Source organism: Herpailurus yagouaroundi, unplaced genomic scaffold (assembly GCF_014898765.1).
Source record: "Herpailurus yagouaroundi ecotype Mexico unplaced genomic scaffold, PumYag 142, whole genome shotgun sequence".
NCBI classification, from domain to species: domain Eukaryota; kingdom Metazoa; phylum Chordata; class Mammalia; order Carnivora; family Felidae; genus Herpailurus; species Herpailurus yagouaroundi.
This window is the reverse complement of record NW_024412397.1, coordinates 38,445,241-38,467,716: the sequence shown is the minus strand read 5'-3', so window position 1 is coordinate 38,467,716 and position 22,476 is coordinate 38,445,241. Positions and strand designations below refer to the sequence as shown.

At 39.7% G+C, this 22,476-nt stretch overlaps 1 protein-coding gene across 3 annotated transcripts in view; it reads left to right on the top strand.

The window, feature by feature from the left end:
* Nucleotides 1–22,476, top strand: part of MAPRE2 (microtubule associated protein RP/EB family member 2) — a 161,408-nt gene that overhangs the window by 35,770 nt on the left and 103,162 nt on the right. The window contains exon 3 of one of the 3 annotated variants that reach the window (XM_040479083.1): nucleotides 6,423–6,520. The exons of the other annotated variants lie outside the window; for them this stretch is intronic. The gene's annotated coding sequence lies outside the window, so the exon portion shown is untranslated. The remainder of the gene's footprint in view (nucleotides 1–6,422; nucleotides 6,521–22,476) is intronic. 3 annotated transcript variants of the gene reach the window in all.

The following is a 22,476-nucleotide window of genomic DNA, read 5'->3' as shown; positions in this document are numbered from 1 at the left end:
AATATGGTTACCATACAGTGTTCTATTAGTTTCAAGTGTGCAATATAGTGATTCAATAATCCTATCTGCAGCAATGGGGGTGGATTTCAGCCTCTTGCACAGAGCACCAGGATTTGGTTAAGGATTTGGTACTCATCTTTGCTAGCAAAAATGTCACTAAAATTACTCTGAGGTTTACCTACCTTATCACTTTACAACTGGGCTGTGGTATGTGGGAAAGAATGCTATTGATGTCTCATAGGCTGCTGCTGCCTGGAATGCTTGTGTCTATTGAGACCCCTAATCAAGTGTTTCTTCTACCCCCCCCATCAGTATCTGAGTTTATTTTTCCAGTCCGAAAGATGCAAAATAATGAATATGATGGGCACTAATCCCAGGACACCTCTTATTCCCACTGATAGCTTCAGAACTTTAGGGCAGAGTTCTAAATGTTCTGCAGTGATAATGTTCTATATCTGTGCCACCCGATTCGATAGCCATTAGCCACATGTGTCCACTGAGTGTTTGAAATGTGACTATGAACATTGCAAATGCATTTTCTTTATTCTTAATGTGAACAGCCCCATGTGGCCAGTGGCTACTGTATTGGGCGGCCAGCTCTAAAGGCCAGATTAGATAGAACTGAAATTTTAAACACAGCTTACAGATACAGCCAACCCAGGAAACTCATTCTGGTCTTTGATGCCCAAACAAGTCTGGCCTGGCCTCATTCTGCCATCAAGTTGGTTGTAGCCTGGGGTTTCTGGTATGTGTTCAGGGTAAATATGGCAGAAGGAGCAAGATGTGAAAACAACCTACAGCTAAGGTGGATTCACCTCCATTTTACCTAAACTGTCTAATACTTGAATACCAGAGTCCTGTGTACAAAGGGGGGGAAAGAAGATGGGGAGAGAACAAACTTGAATGGCTAATGTACAGAAGTACTGTGTTAGCAACTTCACACAGGATGTCTTGGGAATCTTTATACATTCTGCATGAAATTTGTTTATGCTTTTTATAAGTGAGAAAATCGAGTTTCAGAGCTTACTAACTTGTCCAGGCCTCTAGCTTAGTAAGTAATAGAGGCAAGATTAGTACCCAAGCAAGTGTGAGTCCAAAGCTATTTCCACAAGCAGTATTCACAGCTAGATATACATGTTGGGAACTACCAGAGAAGCAGAAAACCTTCAGAGTAGGATTGGAAGTGGAATAGAGGTAATAGGAAGCAAATGACTTTGTGTGTGTGTGTGGGTGGGTGGGTGTGTGTGTGTTTAATTCTGATTATCTCAAGCTGTACCCTATATTCCTTCTCTCCCTGCCTGCCTGCCCTCCCTACCCTCCCCCACCATTTCAGTTATGTTGATTATAGGTGACCCTTCATGGAAATACAACTGTTAGTGCCATAGATGATGTACAGTTGATCATTTGAATTAAAATTACTCAAGAAACAGACCTACACCACCATCTTTTACCATCTAGGCAAAAGTCACTTGGTAATTAAGTATACTTATGGCATATCTTATGAAACGTAGATTATCTACACTCATTTAATCAAACATCTCCCATGGTTCCAATGTTGCCTGCCTTTCTTAAAGCTGATTTATTTATTTTTAGAGAGACAGAGACCGTGCAAGTGGGGGAAGGGGCATAGAGAAAGAGACAGGGAGAGAGAGAGAGAGAGAGAGAGAAAGAAAGAGAGAGAGAGAGAATCCTAAGCAGGCTCCATGCCATCAGCACAGAGCCTGATGTGGGGCTTGAACCCATGAAGCTGTGAGATCATGACCCGAGCCAAAACCAAGAGTCGGGCACTTAATGGACTGAGTCACCCAGGTGAGCCCTGCCTTTCTTCTTCAGTGTCTTACATATATGATGTTCTACTTCTGTGGTCTTTCCAAAATTTCCATTATTGAAAATAATAGTAGAAATCCTGAAAAGCAAGTCACCTATAATCCTACCCTAATGATTTATTTTTCTCTTTTCCTTCTAGGTCTCATGTAATTTTACACAGTTGTAACAATACTATGTGCATACTTCAATATACTGCCTTTTAATCTCCTTTTATCTTGTGAGCAGTTTTCCATGCTGCCCAACATATATTCATGATTATAGTGTTAAGGTCTATAGAATAGTCTATAGAATTAACCTACTATTATTACTCCAACCTGCCATTGTTTGACTTAAGTAGTCTATTTCAAAGCTAACTTTGGTAGGTTTTAAACTTATGAATCTTAACTGGTTAAATAATCCCCCTGACTGGAAGTCTTATGCCTGTGTGTTACCACATCCCCTGAGAATAATTCCTATACTAGGGAATTCCGGAGTGTGTATTACCTTGGATTTAAAATTTTTTCACGTGTAATTTTTCCCAAACATAATATTCTAAAGAAAAGGAGGTGATCCATTCTGTTTTAATTATCATTCCCATCCCAGACATTAATCACTTAATTTATACTTCGTGAATTCGGCATAATCTATGAAACTGGCTTGGCATGAGGTTGCTCAGCAACTTGTACTGGGGATGACAGATTTTCAGCCTTCCTTACCTCAAATATCATTCTGCTTAAAATGCATGCACTGACGTGTTTGCCTCTGTTCTAAAGTTAGTCATGTTTCAGTCTTCAGGAAAGCAGTTCAAATGAATCCAAGATTATCAGGTTAACATCAAACTACGTTAGGGAACATGAACAGTAAAGGTCAGGATAAGCCTCAGTGTCTCCCTAGAGAACTACATTCTAGGTCATGAGGATTTTTTATTTTCTAATACTTCATGCTCCTGTTTTGGAGTACGGTGTTAGTCCTTCACTGGACCATGATGTTTCAAAGTGCTGATGTGTTCTGTTGTGATTTTCCCAGGCAATGACTAGGCTACATAATATCTACTTGGTAGAGTTTCTCTCACAGGATTCTTGTGCTTCAAATTTATTTTTGCTCTTGGGGAGTGATACATTTCAAACTCCTGTGAGGTAATGCCACTCATACCACATGCTTTGGCTTACAAATTGGACTGCACCATTAGCATCATTTTCTGGTGCCCAGCTTAGAGAAAAGCTTTGCTTGGTTTGTCAATATATATATATATATATATATATATATATATATATATATGAATTTTATATATATATATGAATATATATGAATATATATATATGAATATATATATGAATTGAGTGCTTGGAATGTTATATGATGACATTATTGCCTCCAACCAGGATAACAATTCTTCTAGAAAGGCGTCTTGAAGTAAGAATACCTAATCGCTATTGCCTCCTGCTCAAAACAAAACTTAAGAAATTGCCTAACTCAGGCACACTCCTCGATTTTTAAAAAAATTAACACCGGTATAATATTAGTTTCCAGTGTACAATTTAGTGACTCACCATTTCCATACAACACCCAGTGCTCGTCACAAGTACTCTCCTTAATGCCCGTCATCTATTTAACCCATGTCCCACCACCCTCCTGTCTGGTAACCATCAATTTGTTGTTCATAGTTAAGGTCTGTTTATTGGTTTTCCTGTCTGCCCCCCCCCCCACAATTGCTAGTTTTGTTTCATTTCTTAAATTCCATACGTGAGTGAAGTCCTATGGTATTTTTGTCTGACTTACTTTGCTTATTAAAATACACTGGAGCTCCATCCAGGTCATTGCAAATGGCAAGATTTCATTCATTTTTATGAGTGAGTAATATTCCATTGTGTATGTATACCACATCTCCTTATCCATTAGTCAATGGACATTTTGGCTCTTTCCACAATTTTGCTATTGTAGATAATGCTGTAAACATTAGGGCGTATGTATCCCTTCAAATCAGTATTTTGTATTCTTTGGGTACATACCTGGTAGTGTAATTTTGGATCGTAGGGTAGTTCTATTTTTAACTTTTTGAGGAAACTCCATATTGGTTTCCAGAGTGGCTATACCAGTTTGCATTCCCACCAACAGTGTAAGAGGGTTCTCATTTCTCCACATCCTCACCAACAGTTGTTGTTTCCTACGTTCATGATTTTAGCCATTTTGACTGGTGTGAGGGGATATCTCACTGCAGTTTTGATTTGCATTTTCCTGATGAGTGATGTTGAGCATCTTTTCATGTGTCTGTTGGCCATCTGTAGATCTTCTTTGGAAAAGTGTCTATTCTTGTCTTCTGCTCTTATCGTGTCTTCTGCACCTCATCAAAAATTCAATATCTTATTGTATGGGAAGATAACAAAACATGAAGCATTTGCTTTTAAATTTAATTCCACTTAGGTAAAATTATCTTGTATTTCAGGGTAAAAATGGCAGAGAATTCGGATTGAAAAAAATTGATATTGCTGGCACAAAGAACAATTTACTCAGATGGAACTCAATAAATGGTTTTATTTTTTTTAATTAAAAAAATTTTTTTAATGTTTATTTTAGAGAAAGACTGAGTGTGAGTGGGGAAGGGGCAGAGAAAGAGAGAGACACAGTCTGAAGCAGGCTCCAGGCTCTAAGCTGTCAGCACAGAGCCCTACGTGAGGCTCGAACCCATGAACTTTATGATCATGACCTGAGCTGAAGTTGGACGTTTAACCAACAGAGCCACCCAGGCACCCCAATAAATGGTTTCAAATATAACTGAATTTTGGCTATCCTAGGATGGTCATAAAGGCTTCAGAAGAGATGGAATTTGAACTGAGCCTATATTTGTAAACCCATATTTGTAAAAAAAAGGGTTAGATGAGGAGCAAAAAGGCCATTCCAGGCAGCAGTCAGAAGGTATAAGGAACAGCAGAGACCTCTCAAGGAAGGTAGGAGGGAATGACTGACTCTGTAATGTGATTACTGGAGGATTAAGGAAGAAAGATGAACTACGATCAAACTGTGCTGAATCCCAAATATCAGACTAAGTCATTTAAACTTTGTATTTAAACTTCGCATTTTAGAGAGTAAAACATACTGAACACATTGCAATTACCTGGAAGCGCTGAGTTCTAGAACACTCGTCTAAATCTAGATTTGTTTCCCTTCTCTCCAGATGATCAGTTGAAATAAAAATTTTATGAAGAAAAAATTCATGGCAGTTCTGGAAATGGGAGTAAGGACCAGAAATAGACAAACTTCTAGAACATGGAAAGGGGACAGGATTATACTGCTAGTTAAAAATGTTTAAAGACAAAAATATGGGGAAAGAACAGTTGAAATGATTCAAGGAATTTTTATAATCCAGATGAAATATTTCTAAGAATAGAAGAAAACAAAATTCAATCCTTGGCATGAAAAGTGTTGCATTCATCGTATACTACCCATTTCCTTAAAAAAAAAATTGGGGTACCTGGGTGGCTCAATCAGTTAAGCGTCCGACTCTGGCTCAGGTCATGATCTCATGGTTCATGTGTTATAGCCCCACATCCAGTTCACTGCTGTCAGCATGGAGCCCATGTCAGATCTTCTGTGCCCCTTTCTCTCTGTACCTCCCCTGCTCATGATCTCTCAAGAAAAATAAATAAATAAACATTGAAAAAATGAAAAAAAAAAATCAAGAGAAGACTTTGTGAATGTAAAAAAGAGTATTCCAGAGTATAAAGCAAAAAACAGGTGGAAAATACAGAGTATCCAAAGGATGATCTAGACGTTCCAACATAGTTTAAGAAGAGTCTTTAAAGGGAAAAACAAAGACAGCAGAAAGAAAGGCCTAAAGATTCAGATGAAAAGAGGCCAGACCTTTACCAATCTTGGTGACATTGCAGGATAAAGAAACTCTTAGGGCTTCTGGAGTGGAAAGTCAGACAATAAGAAGATTACCAACACGAGTATTTACCTGAATGGCATAAACTTTGGTACATAGTGTTGGATGCTGGGAGACCATAGAACCAGGCTTTCAAAGCACTGAGGGAATGGATTTTGGAACCATAATTCTGTACTCAGCCCAACTATCAAAGTATGAGAGCAAGGAGACCTTTTCTGACCTGAAGGCTTGAAAATTTTACCTCTTGCTTCTCAAACAACTTGAAGATCTAGTCCAAGAAAATAAGAGAGAAAAAACATAGAGGATAACATAGCATCTAAAAACTATATACTAAATACTGGAAGAGTCCAATTATAACAAATACCAAGATGCCAGCAATAATATCAAAGCAATTGGCCTAAATTAGTTCAGTGAGGAAGGTCTTGCAAAAAAAAAAAAAAAAAGCCAGATTCTACATAAATTGAGAGTTCAAATCTGAGTATTCTTTATTAGATAATGATGGTATAGGTTTCTTCTGTCAGGAAATAAAAACAGTTAAAATCTCTAAGAAAGACAAACTTGCTTAGATAGATCAAATACATAGATAGGGTAAAATCCAACTTTAATCTTCAAATGAGGCAAGCTTTTGAATAATTAATGGCCCCCAGAAAGATAATCCATTTGACTTTCATGGTTTTGTTAGAATATTCTTCTGATGGCAAGATTTAATGAGAGATTTCTTTCTCTATGAAAGGTGATACCATTTGATTTTGAAGAAAAGAACTGACAATCCTAAGTGCCATCTACTAGACTTCAAGTTTAGAAGCAATCTATAGTCAAAACAAGGAAGCCTTAAGTATAGTCATAGATTATAATGTAAATACAGAGGATAAAGGAGACATAATGGTAAAACCAAGAAAATGAAAAACAGAAAAGGTTGAGAAGAGACCTAAAATGGAGAGTCAATAGGTCACCTTCCTTGGAATAAGTCAAGAAATAGGATTTTAAGAATGTTGCTTAAAATTATAATGGTAACCCCTGGAATAATTCACAAGATTACCAATAACTGAAACAGGCAAGAAGCAATAGAAGGGTGTTGGATTTCTTTCATAGTAGAAAATACTGTGTGGATAAATCAAGAACAGAACATTCCTGAATTTTTAGAGCTACAATTGTAACCCCCGGAGAATTAAAAACAAAAATAGTTCAAAAAGAGTAACTATTTACAATGGGACTCTAGGGGTAAGGGACAGTAGTAAGAGAGAGCTTTGTTTTTAAGGTTATACATTCTGTATGTCTTCAAACTGTTCTGCATATTCTATGAATTACAAACAGTCAGATGCGTTAAAGGGATTGAAAGGAGAGCACTGATCGACTCTTGGAAGTTTTCCACATTTGTCTGTATTTCAAATGACAGGATTATGGAAACAAAAATTGAGAGGCAACTGGAGTAGAATGGGTAGGATTTGGTGATTTGGTAGATAACTGAACAGCATGGGTTTTGTTGTTTTTTTTTAAAGAATAAGACAAAGATGTATGATGCTTCAGACTCTTTGACGCGCATAATCTAAACTGAAGCTACTGACAAAGTGATACCCAGATAGTATGCTTCTTTTCTAATTTACTGATGCCTTGGTGTTCCTTAGTAGTATTTCTGTGGGCTGGCCAAGATATGAAAATGTGGCCATTGTATTAAGTGATATTTGTCATTAGGTCAAATATTTTCTTTATTTAATCATAAATGTCAAATATATGACATTTGACACCATTGGCCACAGGAAAGAATAACCGAAGTAGCACTTTTTTGGTCAAAACTTTCAGGTCAACAAAGAATTGATGCTTCAGGTTAACAGTGTGTATACAGGCTCTATCGTGTCTTTCAATGATTTGATTTGTGGCTGGGGGAAAGTGCCCAGGTTTTATTGCATTAGGAACTCTCAAAGCTCCAGGGCTCTGAATATTTGAGTTTTCAGTGAGCTTCTAATCCTGCTCTGCTACCTTGAGCTGGGATTTTAGCAACTTCCCAGGCTTGATCCTATTTACTTGATCCTGTTTACTACAAGTTTTGTGTGTGTGTGTGTTGTTTTTTTTTTTTTTAACACCTAACTTGAGGCTGGGAAGAATAGAGCTCTTTTGAAACCTCTTCCTTAACTTTGAACTCTCCAGGTCCTCCTCCCCATTCACAGCCTGACATCATTCCTCGCTCCTGGAGTATCTGTTGGAATTATTTGCTGAAGGCTTTCCTACGAAAATGCCACTTTTTTTCATACTGCAATTAGAAGAAAGCATTTTACACAAATCTATTTCAGTTTTTAGAACTACAGAACTTGCTTTTCTTTAGCAAATGGAAACAACCTCGAGATCAGTAAAATTTACAAAATCTTTGGAACAGAATCCAAAGGTTCACTGAGCTTCCATTTCCCATTTTGCAGAGAATGATAATTATGTGTAAAATCACACAGAACACTTGGTTCTCACAATTGCCTGACTGATATTCCAAGGGAATCCAAAAAAGATCTTTTCGGGAACCCTAATACTCAGGGATGGCAACAGCTCCCCTTGCTGGAGGGCATTCTGTTTTGCCAGGTAGAGTCAGTGTTTTTGTTTTGGTTTGTGGTTGGGTTCTTGGCTTCCATGTTGTGAATAGCTCAAGTGATGGTTTTAGACGAGGGAAGTCAATTATTATTTGTTTGTTTGGAGGAGGGGGATTGGAGAAAATAAAATATGAAAAAAAAATTGTAAGAAAAGAAAAGAAGTAATCCAGGTTGACTATACAGCCTCGAATAGGATTTATAGGAATAGGAAGCAAGCCCCCAATAGGTTGTTATTGTCATCTTAGTGAAATAAAGGCTGCTCACCTTGATGAGCACTAGCAAAGCCACATTGCCTTTCTCGATGTGAATGTATCCTTTCTAGAGTATTTGTACAAGGCATGACCTAAGTGTGGATTTGCAGCTGTTTCATAACCACTGTGAAGTTTGCTGGCTCAGCTCCACAGACTGTATCCAAACTTCAGGAACTCTTCTCAAGTAATGTGAATGTGGGAGGAGGACCACTTGTGGAATGATTTACTTTACCCGGAGTCGAGCGTTTTGCGTGCAGAATGCGAGGCTGCTGTTCAGCAGGTTGTGTCCAAATGGAAGTAACGGCCAGAGAAACTTATTTTGGACTTGACGTCCAGCCTTAGAACTTACCCTCTGCAGAACTTTGAACATATGAATTAGCAATACTATGCTGCCTTATTTCTTCCAAGCAAGAATTGCCTATGGATTTAAAAATAATTTTTTTAATGTTTATTTTATGAGAGAGAAAGAGAAAGAAAGAGAAAGAGAAAGAAAGAGTTGGGGAGGGGCAGAGAGAGAGGGAGACACAGAATCCAAAGCAGGCTCCAGGCTCTAAGCTGTCAGCACACAGCCCGACACAGAGCTCGGGCTCACAGACTGTGAGATTACGACCTGAGCCGAAGTCAGACATTTAACCAACTGAGCCACCCAGGCACCCCAAGAATTGCCTATCAATTTTTAAACTCATCGTTTAATTTGCTGAAAACAGAAATCCTGACTTTCATGATGTAACCTGACTAGTCAGTGCAGCTGTGAAGATGAGATGGTGGTGGCTGAATGTTCCTGGCTTTCTCTCCTCGTCCTGAATGTCCTGGATGGATAGGGACTCTAAAGAGAGGACAACTCAGATACTGTTACACTTACATCATAATTCACTTGACCTGAGTTGCTATCCTCTTCCTCGCTTGATCCTGAGGCAAGCTGAAGTTATTTTCAAATGGTAGCCTAGAGGTCTAGCAGTCCCACTGAACATGGTCCAGTACAATGATCAGAAGGAAGAATTCATTTCTACAAGAGCCTATGTGGAGGATTCAAAATAGAAATATTGGGGTGCCTGGGTGGCTTAGTTGGTTAAGCATCTGACTCTTGATCTCCACTCAGGTCTTGATTTCAGGGTTATGAGTTCAAGTCTTGAGTGTGCTCCATGCCGGGCACAGAGCCTATTTAAGAAACAAAAAACAAATATTAACAGGCTCTTCTCTCGACTAATTATATGTAGAGAAGTCTTTTCCTATGCTGACAGCAGAAGGCAGGACTAGCATTCCAGGGTAAGAGGTAAAACCAAATTAAATCCCACCCTTACTGTATATGGTGAAGGATATGTTTCTAAAGGGAGTTTGATTGTATAGGGCACGTCAGTGTCAAAAGCAAGACTTGGAACGTTTAACCTGAAAGTGATAGGAAACCAGTGAAGACATTTGAAAAAGGAGGGACAAAAGATATCTCTTATGGTGAGAGGTCAAAAGCCTTGAGAAATAAGAGTAAGGAAGTAAGGAAACCTCTCAGGAGTCTTCTCATCTAGGCCTGAGGTAGGAGGTGTGCAGTAGGGTGTGAGGTAGGAGAAAAAGAGGGGCCTCCATGTCTCGGGTCTCACTGAAATGAACAGGTACGGTGACAGAATCAGAGATGGGGATGGGAGGTGGAGATTGTGAGGAGTCCAAACTGAGTGCTGGGTATGGGTACAGTTCAGGAAGGAGGGGAGCCGAGCGAGGGAGATGCTTCCTCGTTGAATGCACCGAGCATCATGCAAACCAATGGCACCAACCTAATTTCTGCTTCTGCCTCTGGCCTGCATATTCAGTAAGTGAGGGAAGGCAGCGATGACCGTGGACACCACACCACATTTTTATAAGGTGCTTCTGGAAACCTGAATGAAGATCTGATTTTTCGAGTTGCTTTCATGGCAACTCTCCCTCGGGAAAACCTGCTTGGTCAGCAGACCGCGTCTATTTTCTGCTGATGTTTCTGTGGCTACCACATGGGGTCAGGTGTGTTCTCCCTCTCTCCTCAAAAATATTTGGCCTTTCTGCAGAAAAATCCATATCCTGCTAAGCCATTCAGTCCTATCTATCCCCTCATGTTCTGTGTTGTGGTGAGTTAGAAACCTCTGTGTGGCTTTGCCTTCCCTTAGGGATCCAGACATAAGGCAAAGGACAGGTTCTTTCTACTTGCAGATTCCCATTGGCTTGAGGCATGGCTGGGAATAGGAGGGAGGGCAGAATCCCTTCTCAGGGTAACTCATCAGCCTCCTACCTCAACAGTCTCCAGCTAGTCATGTGGTCTTGTGATTTATAGCATGAACTTTAAGTTCTGAGTCATTCAAGGATCTTAAGCCTTTAATACTTGAAAATCAGACTTCTGAGGCTCACAAATTTTTCTTCAGGTTATTTTCCATGCCAGGGGCTTTAAAGTCTATTTTGAAACTCAGTACTTGAGCACTGATTTTTTTTTTTCTTCTCTCAAATTCTTTAACAACCCTGTGAGGAAGAAATGGGGAGTAAGGAGGTCGAAAAGGGTGTATGTGTGTCAGAATCTATTTTTCATAGACGGCTACCACACGTTTCTCTTACAGTGTGCTTTGACATCCTCCCATTTATGGTTCTGATGGAGTCTGTATCCCTCCTTGCAACTGGGTTACCAGCGAAGTATGATAGAAGTTACTCTTAGGGCTTCCAAGAGTAGATTCTGAAATCCCATCCTCTTCTGCCTGTTCTTTAGGGATGATCATACTTGGAATCCAGCTCCATATTGTGAGGGAGCCCAAGCCGTGTGGAGAGGTGTGTGTGGGTGTTCCACAAGAGCTCCAGCTGAGGTCCCAACCAAAAGGCAACATCAACCATCAGTTGGGAGGCTGAGAAAGCCATTAAGATGTCTTCAGTAGTCGGCTACCTTCTAATTACAACTGCTTGAGAGATCATAAGTCACAACCTGCTACTTGTGTCCAGTCAGCCTGCAGAATAGAAGATAATGATTGCTGTTTTAACTCACTAAATTTTGGAGTGATCCTTTATGCAGCAATAGGGACTCAGTAGGGTGTTGCTGTTATCTATATTCCTGCGTAACAGGTGATCCCCCAACTCTTAAACTTAACCATTTTGTTATAGTTCATGGTTTTGTGGATCAGGGATTCAGGAAGGTCTTGGCTACACAATTTATCTCTGACCGACATAGTGGATCACTATTAGCTGCGGTGGCTGGGACCTTTGGTCATGAGCCTTGGAACCACCATTCCCTATCGCTCCTTTTCTTTCCCCGCTCTCTTCCTCCCCATGACCTGTTCCTACAGGGCCTCTCCACATGGCTTATACTTCCCACAGCATGGTGATGCAGGATAATTAAGCTTCTTACAGGGCAGCTGGATTCCAAGAGACCAAGGCAGAAGCTGCTAGTCATTGTAAGGCTAGGAACTAGTTGGCATAATTTTTATGCCAATAAAATATATTGCTAAAAATCTATCCCTCAAAGCTTCCACAGGGCCTGCCTAGATTCAAGGAGAGGAGAAATAGATCAAACCTCTGAAGGGAAAAGCCTAAAAAAATGGTGACCTCAGTGGATAAAGCAAGAACCTAGCTTTATATCTCAAAGTGTTACTTTGTAAATCTTCGTATGCCCCATTTTATGGATGAGGAAGCTGAAACTAGGGAAAGTAATTTGTCAAGATTACTCAATTTTGAAGGACCAGCATCTAGATTCAAATTTGAGTGGTCCATTAATCTTAACTATGACCTCTTTCAACATCTACTGCTTGCAAAAATAGTAACTATACAATGTGTACTATATTTTCTTTTTTAAATTGACATATAATTGACATATAACATTGTATTGGTTTTGTGTGTACAACATAATGATTCGATATCTGTATATATTGGAAATGATCACAAGAAATCTCGTTCATATCCATCACCACACATAGTTACAAATGGGTTTTTTTGTTTGTGAAAATGAGAACTTTTAAGGTCTACTCCCTCAACTTTGAAATGTACAGTATTACTATTGTCACCATGTTGTACATTATATTCTCAGGACTTATTTTATAACTGGAAGTTTGTACCTTTGGGCTCCCTTCACCCATTCACCTAACTCTCACCCCTCACCTCTGGTAACCACCAATCTGTTCTCTGTATCTCTGACTTAGGGGGTTGTTTGGCTGGCTGGCTGGTTTAGATTCCACAAATAAGTAAGATCATTTGGTATTCCTCTGTATGACTTATTTCACTTTGCATAATGACCTCAGGGTCTATCCATGTCATCCCAAACGGCAAGAGATCTTTGTTTTTTATGGCTGAATACTATTCCAATATGGGGGGGAATTTTACCATGTTTTCTCTATCCATTCATGTGTCCTTATACATTTAGGTTGCTTCTATGTCTTAGCCATTATAAACAATGCTGTTATGAATGTGGGGGTGCAGATATTTTTTCATTTTCTTCCCATTAACAACCCAGAAGTAGAATTTCTGGATCATATGTTACTTGTATTTTTCATATTTCGAGGAAACTCCATACTACTTTCCTGAGTGGCTGTACCAATTTACATTCTCACCAACAATGGACGAGGATTCCTTTTGTTCCACATCCTTGCCAACATTTATTTCTTGTCTTTTTTTTTTCAATTTTTTTTTAACGTTTATTTTTTTATTTTTGAGACAGAGAGCATGAACAGGGGAGGGGCAGAGAGAGAGGGAGACACAGAATCGGAAGCAGGCTCCAGGCTCTGAGCCATCAGCCCAGAGCCCGACGCAGGGCTCGAACTCACGGACCGTGAGATCGTGACCTGAGCTGAAGTCGGACGCTTAACCGACTGAGCCACCCAGGCGCCCCATTTCTTGTCTTTTTGATACTAGTCATTCTAATAGGTGTGAGGTGACACTTCATTGTAGTTTTGATTTGCATGTCCTTCATAATTAGTGATGTTGAACACTTTTACAAGTACCTGTTGGCCATCTGTATATCATCTTTGGAAAATGCGTTGAGTTCCCTCCATTTTTTAAATCAGATTGTTTTTTTGCTATTTAGTTGTAGGAGTTCTTTATGTATTTTGGATATTAACCCCTTGTCAAATATGACTTACAAATATTTTCTAATTTATGGGTTGCCTTTTCATTTTGTTGATGGTTTCCTTTGTTATACAGGAGGTTTTTAGTTTGATGTAGTTGTTTATTTTTGCTTTTGTTGACTTTGGTGTCAAATCCAACAAATAATTTCCAGGACGGATACCAAGTAACTTTACCCCTATGTTTTCTTCTAGGGGGTTTTAAGGTTTTAGGTCTTCTGTTTAAGTCTGTAATCTATTAGGCATTTTTCTGTATGATGTAGGGGTCCAGTTTCATTCTAACATATGTTGCTGTCCAGTTTTCCCAGCACCATTTATTGAAGATACTGTTCTTTCCCCATTATATATTCTTGCCTCCTTTGTCATAAATTAATCTTATGTATTGGTTTACTTCTGGGCTCTCTATTCTGTTCCACTGATCTATGCGTCTGTTTTTGTGCCAGTACCATACTGTTTTGATTACTACTGTTTTGTATTCCAGTTTGACTTCAGGAAGTGTGATGCCTCCAGCTTTGTCCTTGAGATTGCTTTGTCTATTCTGGATCGTTTGTAGTTCCCTACAAAAGTTACAATTGTCTGTTTTTGTTTGTCTGAAAAAATGCCATTGGAACTTTTATAGGGATTGCATTGCATCTGTAGATTGCTTTGGATAGAATGAACATTTTAACAATATTATCCATGAGCATGGAATATCTATTTGTGTCTTCAATTTTTTCATCAGTGTCTTATAGTTTTCAGGGTACAGGTCTTTCACCTACTTGGTTAAGTTTATACCTAGGTATTGTATGCTTTTTGATCTCATTATAAATGAGATTGCTTTCTTAATTTCTCTGATAGTTGATAAGTATCTAGAAATGCAACAGATTTCTGTATGTTGATTTTTGTACCCTGAAACTTCACTGAATTCATTTATTCTAACAGATTTTTCATGGAGTCCTTGGGATTTTTCATATGTAATATCATGTCACAGGCAAATGGTGACAGTTTTACATTTTTCTGATTTGGATGCCTTTTACTTCTTGCCGAACAATTTATACCATGTTTTCTCAATTCTAGAGTGCTATTTTCAATAAGGAGGCTATTATCTCTGCCCTTCCCCAAGTACAAGGGTGCACATGTGTGTATGCACGCGCGCACACACACACACACACACACACACACACACACACTGCGGCTTTAGTTTTTTTTAAAGCTAGAGAAATATTCTAAATAGCTTGATCATAGGCCTAACTCTGAACCAATCCTTACGGCCAGGAAGATGAAATATTGTAATTGTCAAACTCAGCTAGAATCACAAGGTTTGAAGGAATTGTTCCCACAAGGATGGAAAGACAAAAAATAATAAAAATTCACTAGACATGCCATTGCTTCTTGTTTATAATGATCCCATTGCATTCTTAAAGGCTGATAGGATCTTCCCTGAAGACTGGAATTTAGGGGCTTGGGGGAAAGTATGAGAGGCAAGCTGTGGAGGAGATCTAATCTGAAGAATTGATTGGAGTTGTATCAGCTGATTTTTAACTCATTGTGGCTTTCCATATGGTATTGAGACTAAGATCCTTTCATATTTCCTAAGAATCTGATAACTTCATATAGAAATTAAATGGAAGCTAGCTGAAGGTGACTCTTTGTTTTCATGGGCTCTGCTGTGTAGCTGGACCCTTCATGTTCATGTTCTGTAGATGTTCAGTGAATGCGAATTGAGGACATGAAGGTACTTGGCTTTATGAGCTCTTGATTAAGCTCTTGATAAGCTCTTGATTAAGTGTTCTAATTAGAACACTTCTGATAGAAACTTAGTCTTCATGACTTCCAGTTGCATTCTTTTTTTTTTAATGAACTAAGCTTCTTTAATTTTCTTCTTAAAAATTTTATTCGGATGAGGTCAGAAATTGGGGAATTTCTCTTCCGTTACTCACACTGCTTCCCAGCTGCTGGCCTCATGTTCCCTTGACGAGCTGTGGAGGAGACATCCGTGAGCCACAGCTCGGCTGTCATGAACATCGTACTTGACAGCGAAGCCCCACCCTCCCAGTGTCCCTGGTTGCTGCTGGTAGCCCAAGTTCTGGGTGCCTCTGAAATTTTGAAGGCCACTGGTGCCTGTTAGAACTATTGTCTCTTCACTGCACAATTACCCTGCCTCCTGGCTTCACAATTATATTAATGAGTCTCTTGACTCAGTTTGAGCTTTTTTTTTTAATTTTTTTTTTTTTTTACATTTATTTATTTTTGAGAGAGCACAAGTGGGGAGGGGCAGTGAGAGAAGGAGACACAGAATCCGAAGCAGGCTCCAGGCTCTGAGCTGTCAGCACAGAGCCTGACGCAGGGCTCGAACCCACGGAGTGTGAGATCATGACCTGAGCCAAAGTTGGACGCTCAACCAACTGAGCCACCCAGGTGCCCCTGAACTTCTTAATATCAAAGTCAGAAATAAAGCCAAATCGGTTAGTTGACTTTTGGGAGCCCTAGGGAAATCCTCTCTTGAAAGCTTCTGAGGACTTCTGGAAGATTATTTATTAATTGTACCTATAGGCTCATCATTTCTCCTGCCACACAGTTGAGCCCGAGATGCCTTTTGTCCCCTCAATTCAACAAGATGTGCTTTATGTAAACATGGAAATAAAATATGGGAAGGAAATAAAGGAATTTCATGAATTTGGGCTCAGACACATTTCCATGAGAGCACTCAAATAGTCATGTCTACAGCTGGATGGTTGAATTATAACGATCTTGGCATAGTGAAAATGAAAGCAGATTTTAACTTCAGAAACAAGTACCAAAAAACAGTGCCTGTGGTTGTCTTTTCCCCTCCAGAAGATAGCAAAGAAATGGACATTGATAGTTGAGGTTTACTCGGGGAAAAAGTTAATTACTATCAATAAAGGGTAAGAAAATACTTTGTCTCTATTAATCATGTATATCACTAACCCCAAATCCTGGTATATCTTCCTACTACACCCTGCCCCACCTTTTCCTTAACCATAATTTTCAGCTCCTATCCTTCCACTTCTTCCAACCTCTTCCCATGGATAGTGCTGCTCTGTAGAGTTTACCCTCCCCTCCTGGCTGTCCCTGCCTTCAGCCTTTTTCTGGCTTTACTTCTTTGCCCCCTTGACCGAATTAATTGCCTTCAGGGCAGCAATCTACAGTCTCTTGCCTCTGTGTTCTTCTGCTGTCTCATCCCTGCTACTCTCCAACCTTAGATTCTGCATTCTTACCCCCCAGGTTTTATCAGACTCCAGTGGAAGGCAGGCTGTTGTTAGTGAATAAGAATGACTACTTTGACACCTGGCAGGTACATTCCTGCCCAGCTTTGCTACTTCCTGGCTGGTGATCAGGCTAAGTTATTTTTAACTAGTTACCTCCTCTAACGAGTGAGATTTAAAGTCGCTCCTTCCTCATAAGCTTCTGAGGATTAAAGTACCTGTTCAATTAAAGACTAGCACTTGGCCCGTTAAATATTCCGTAAATGTTAGGCATTGCTATTGCTAATCATTGCCATTGTTAGCGTTCCACATCTGTGCCAGCAGACGCTGCTAACGCTGCTACAAATAAGTAGCTTCTAACTTTAGTTTTAAGTGGAAGTCTTTACAATGGTCATTCAAAGCCCTGTACATTCTGGTCCTTCTGTTACCTTTCTGAACTCCTTCCTCTCTTCTGACTATCCCCTCAACCCCGTAACATAGGCACTCACTCAAGTGAAAATTGCATGAAGGCAGGGAATTTCATCTAGTTTTGTTAATTTCTGTATTTCCAAAACCTATAATTTTTCCTGGCGCATAGTAGGTGCTCTATAAATATTTGTTGAATGAATGAGCCCTGATCACTGCCTTGGTCAAAGCTTTACCTGTTTCCCCAGGCATGGTTACTTTATTTTCTATATTTCTGGGATACTTAATACATTTTTCAATTATAACATTTATAACATTGTATTTTTATGGAAAACATACTTAAGGCTCTTAAATTTAGCCAGCTGGTATAATTCAAAAGCACATTTTTATTTAATAGACTGAAACCTCACATTGCACAGATTTGATTGAAAGATTACAGAAATAATAGTGCTGAGTGTTTTTAAATTGCATTCCCATCATGTTCTATGAATTATTCCACAAAGTTAAGCCCAAAGCTTGAGAAAACCCACCGAATCGCAAATCAGAAAATTCCAACACACAAGACATCTTAGGCAGTGGCGATGTTCTATCTTTTGACATTATGGAAACCTTGCTATTTTACCAGCAGATAGGAGGCTTGCAAAATTCTATATGAATATATCAGCATAGCTATAAATATGGCTGATAAGTAATCTCCAAGGACAAATAATCTCAAAAGTCCATCACGAATGAGCACACCTTTTAAGTTGGCTTTCAAGGGAGCTTCATGTAGGGGGAAAACCTTACGCACCAATTTTAAGTAAAAAGCTATTACTAAAATCAGGAGGCGTCATATCATAAAACTCTCATCAGATCTAAAGAAAGAACTAATAAAAATCTTTGATGCCTTGGGATTAAAAGTAGTGAGCAAGAACCAATCCCAAATACATTTCTATGCCACCAATGCAATTTCAGGACCAGCAACACTGGCTGGCCAATTGTATATTCCACTGCTATTATTTTAGATGTGGAGCATATTTTTAAGCCATTGATTGATAACTTGTCCCTGCCATTCTCTACTGGAAAATGTCCTAGGACATACACATGGGAGAAATTACTTGTCCCAGGGCAGCAATGTGACTGCTAAGTGGAATCTTCTGTCTACATCCGGAGGTGATAACAATCTAAGGAAGCCCCCCATCTAGAGTGGTGTGACAGCTGTGAATGCCTTTGACAGCAGTGATTATCAGCTTCAGTGAACATGTTTTCACCTGGAAAAGGCATTTGTGATGAGTAAGGGCTTCTGGGATGGAATCAGGATTAATATCCATTCCTGGCTAATGATTTCAGATCTTCTCTGTATGGTCTTTTGATTTCTCAAATCCAAGATAATGCAAAATCCCTGTCCTAGATGAACTTCACATGTTAGAAAAGTAGACCAGGATTTTTGGCAGTGCTTGCTGGCTGAAGTCTCCAGAGAAATGCGATTGTGCTATAGGCTAGGAACTCTAAAAATTAAAATCTGTGGTGGTACCCAGTTTGATCTTCCTTGAGTAGGCCTGTGTTTGAGACATCTGATGGTTTCCTTTTTTTTGCTTGTTACTCTCATTGCTCTGTGTCCTCTGGGTCTGACTTAGTAATGCTGTTCTCCAAACATGCATTTTAAATATGTTTTATCATTCTGTTGGGATGTGGGTCATGACCCCACTAGAATGGGGGCTCACAGGAAGGGTCAGTTCATCTGGTGCCTAACAGGTGCGTATTAATGAACATATTGGCCCCTCCAATATGGCTGGAAACTTTTTAGTGCAAATACTTGTTGATTCCAGTTAGTTTCCAGTACTACGTATGAACCTTGATTTAATATTTCCTCCTTCCTTGAATATCTTGGTTTAGTCAGAATATTAGTGACTTTGCAGAGAATTATGGTTCTCCATACTTGATTACTTCTTTATTTTCTTCAGTTATCATTAATGGGTCTGATCTGACATCCAACTTCTTAAAACTACCTTTGAGAACACCTCAAATCCAGTAAACCCTTCTCTGCCCTTATGTGATTCAAACTTGGTGACATTTGTCTTGAGAGATTTCTTTTTGAAATTCGTTTCTCTTCTGGGCACAGTGAAACCACTCCCTCTTTGATTAGCCCCACCAAGCAAAATCCCCCTGTCTTTCTTCGCAGGCTTCTCTTTTATTCTTGGGCTTTTAAAGAGTTCTACGCCAAGCCTTCTCTTTCGCTCTATGGGCACCAACACCCACAGCTTCAGTTCTCACCTATGAGATATTTCCTCCAAATCCTATGTATATCCAAGTCAAACATACCAAATAAATTCAAGGACCCATATATTCCTTTATTCAACAAATATTAAATGAACACCCACTATGTGTGAAACCCAGTAACCACTCGTTCTCATCACTTGGGTGTCCTAGAGGTACTTCTCTCTATACAAACTTTTGACAGCCTTTCTTCCAGAAGGGCGATTCCATCTGTATTTCCTAGTTCGATAAATGATCCCATTATCTATTTGGTCAACCAAGCCATAAACTTGAAATTCATTTGAAATGTCTTTCTCCTTCACTAACTACTCTTAACCTCCATCAACGATGGTGCCCACACCCATTTAGTCAGAAAATCCTAACAATTACACCCTCTGAAGATCACAGATCTGTGGTTGCTTCTACAGCCCCTTGGCCACTGATTTAGTTGAGGCCTTTATTGCTGACTCATGTTAGCCTTCTCCAATATTCTCTACACTACAACCAGCATCAGACCTTTGCGATCTGCAAACTGCACCATTAATTTCTCTCCCTACAACACTTCATCCTTCTAAAACACCTTTAGAATTAAGTTCAAGCTCCTTCACTGGGCCATGGCATCTTTCTGTACCTGGTCCTTGCCCTATCTTTTGGTGCTGTGTATTCTGCTCTTGGTCCATACTAAACAGATTGCTGTTTCCCAGAGACTTCACTCCCTTTCCTACTTCTGTATCTAAGTATATCTGCCTGAGAAATCCTTTATCTTCTCACTATACTACCATTGTTTTAAATGCGATACAGCCTAATGGATAAGCATATGAACTTTGGGGCCAGGAAACCCTGAGACCCAACACTGGACAAGTGGCGTTTCCTCTTTTTGCCTAAATTTTGTCATTAGGGTTTTTGGGAGAATCAAATCAGATATTGAATAACTAAATGAATTAGGTATTCCTTTAGTGCCTACTACCTGCCAGGCTCCATTCTAGGAGATCCAGAGATAGCAGTGAACAAAAGAGTTGGAGCTCCTACCCTAATGGATCTCACATTCTATCTTGCACGTAGGAAGTGAACAAAAAAGGTTATAATTATTACTCATCCAAGGCCTAGGAGATAGTTCCTTGGGGGAACTTTTCAGACCTCCTTCCTAATTTCCATTCTAAATTAGGTGCTCATCTTTGATGGGTCTATGTCACCCTGTATGGTACCATTATTACAGCATTATGTTGTATCATAATTGCTGGTACTTTTATCTTGCTCACTACAACCTTATGAGTTCCTCAAGGACAAGCCTAGGACCTTCCCTATTGTACCAGCTTCTCATACACAAGAATATGCCTTACCTATTATTTTGTTTATTTTTTAATGTTTATTTTTAAGAGAGCAGCAGATCACGAGTGGAGGAGGGGGGAGAGAGAGACAGACAGACAAACAACATGAAGCAGGCTCCCGGTTCTGAGCTGTCAGCACAGAGCCGAGCCCCATGCGGAGCTTGAGCTCACAAACCATAAGATCATGACCTGAGCCGAAGTTGGACACTTAACGGATTCAGCCACCCTGGCGCCACCTTATATAGAACATTTACCACTAAAGGGCCTTTGTCATATGCCAGACACTGTGTTAACTGCCTTAAATATATTCTGTAACTTCGTCTTCACAGCAACCATATGAAAGCAGCATTATCACACCTACTTTCTAGGTGAGGAAAGTGAGGAGCCTAAATCTTAAAGATGCAAAGTAACTTGTTCCGGTCACATAGCCAGCAGGTAATGAAACCAAGCAAGGAACCCAGATCTGACTGGCTCCAGAGGCCCAGTTTTAATCCTGATGCTTGATGAAGGAGCCGTTTCTCCGTGGGGCAGTTGGAAATGAAAGACAATGGTCTGCATAGATTTTATTTTAGAAACACCTGGGTACATAAGATAAAACCTTAATCCACACTCAGATATTCGTAGATGCTTTTGCATAGTTATTTTTTTCTATAATTGATCTATGTGGTAGTCCTTACCCTGATGAGAGGTGGGAAAACAAATGGTTTTAAACTTGTCAATCCACAGAATTCTAACCTATTGGAGTTTAGACTATCTTTGAATAACTCTGTCTCTTGGGTGGCTGTTCAGTTTTTTAGATGTCCTTCCTTCCCCCTGGCCCTTCTGCCTAACCATACCAAGCCACTGATTTTAGTCTTGATTGTGCTGGGACTGTACCTTGCTTGGGGAGGGAAGTGTTGGGGAGACGCTCGTTGAGGTGGTTATTTCTCAGAGTCTCAAATGGGAAAGGAGGTCAAGGTAAGTCCCAGAGGCTGAGAACAAAGCCAGACCTCTGTAACATCTCCCTTTGGGGACCTGATTTTTCCTCCTTTCATCTCCTTATACTCAGTCAGGTTTGGAAGGGGTAGACTCTTTCTTCCCCCTGTCTTTTTGGCACTTCCCCTGTATCCTACAACCACCTTCCCAAAGTGGAATTTGCCCTCTCCTTTTCCCTAGGGCTGAACGGGAGAATGGCTGCCAGGCTACTTGATTTATGGGGAAAGGAATGAAAACACATCTGTTTAGTATTTTCAAATTATTACCCCGGTTACCCCAGTGTCTCCGAAGGTAATCACAGGTCTCTGGAGCTCTCTGGGTCCCTTTATAGTATCATGGCTCACAGCAGTCTTAGAAGAAGATTTACAAGGATTCTTAGATACCTCCTTCACCTGACTCACCACCCCTCCCTTTTAGCCCATCAACCCAAATTCTTGGCCATAGTCCTCTCCTTCATAAGCAGCATAGAAACAGTGGGACTATAATTTCCACAAAATAAGATGGGATAGCCAATGAGCTATACATTCAAATTCTGACAAATTTAGTCCCCATGATAACACCAATTATTGCTTAAATATGGGATCGTGGAGAAGAAAGCTGTACTAAAGAACCCAAAATGAGAGGATGTACTCTAAAAACATTAAATACTTGATTTGTAGACTGTGCTTTTCACCTCCAGACTATCCCCAAAGAAAGGGGAAGCTTTGGTGAAAGGGAACAAATTAGTAAGGAAATTGACAACTGTGGGGCCAGTAACAGAAAT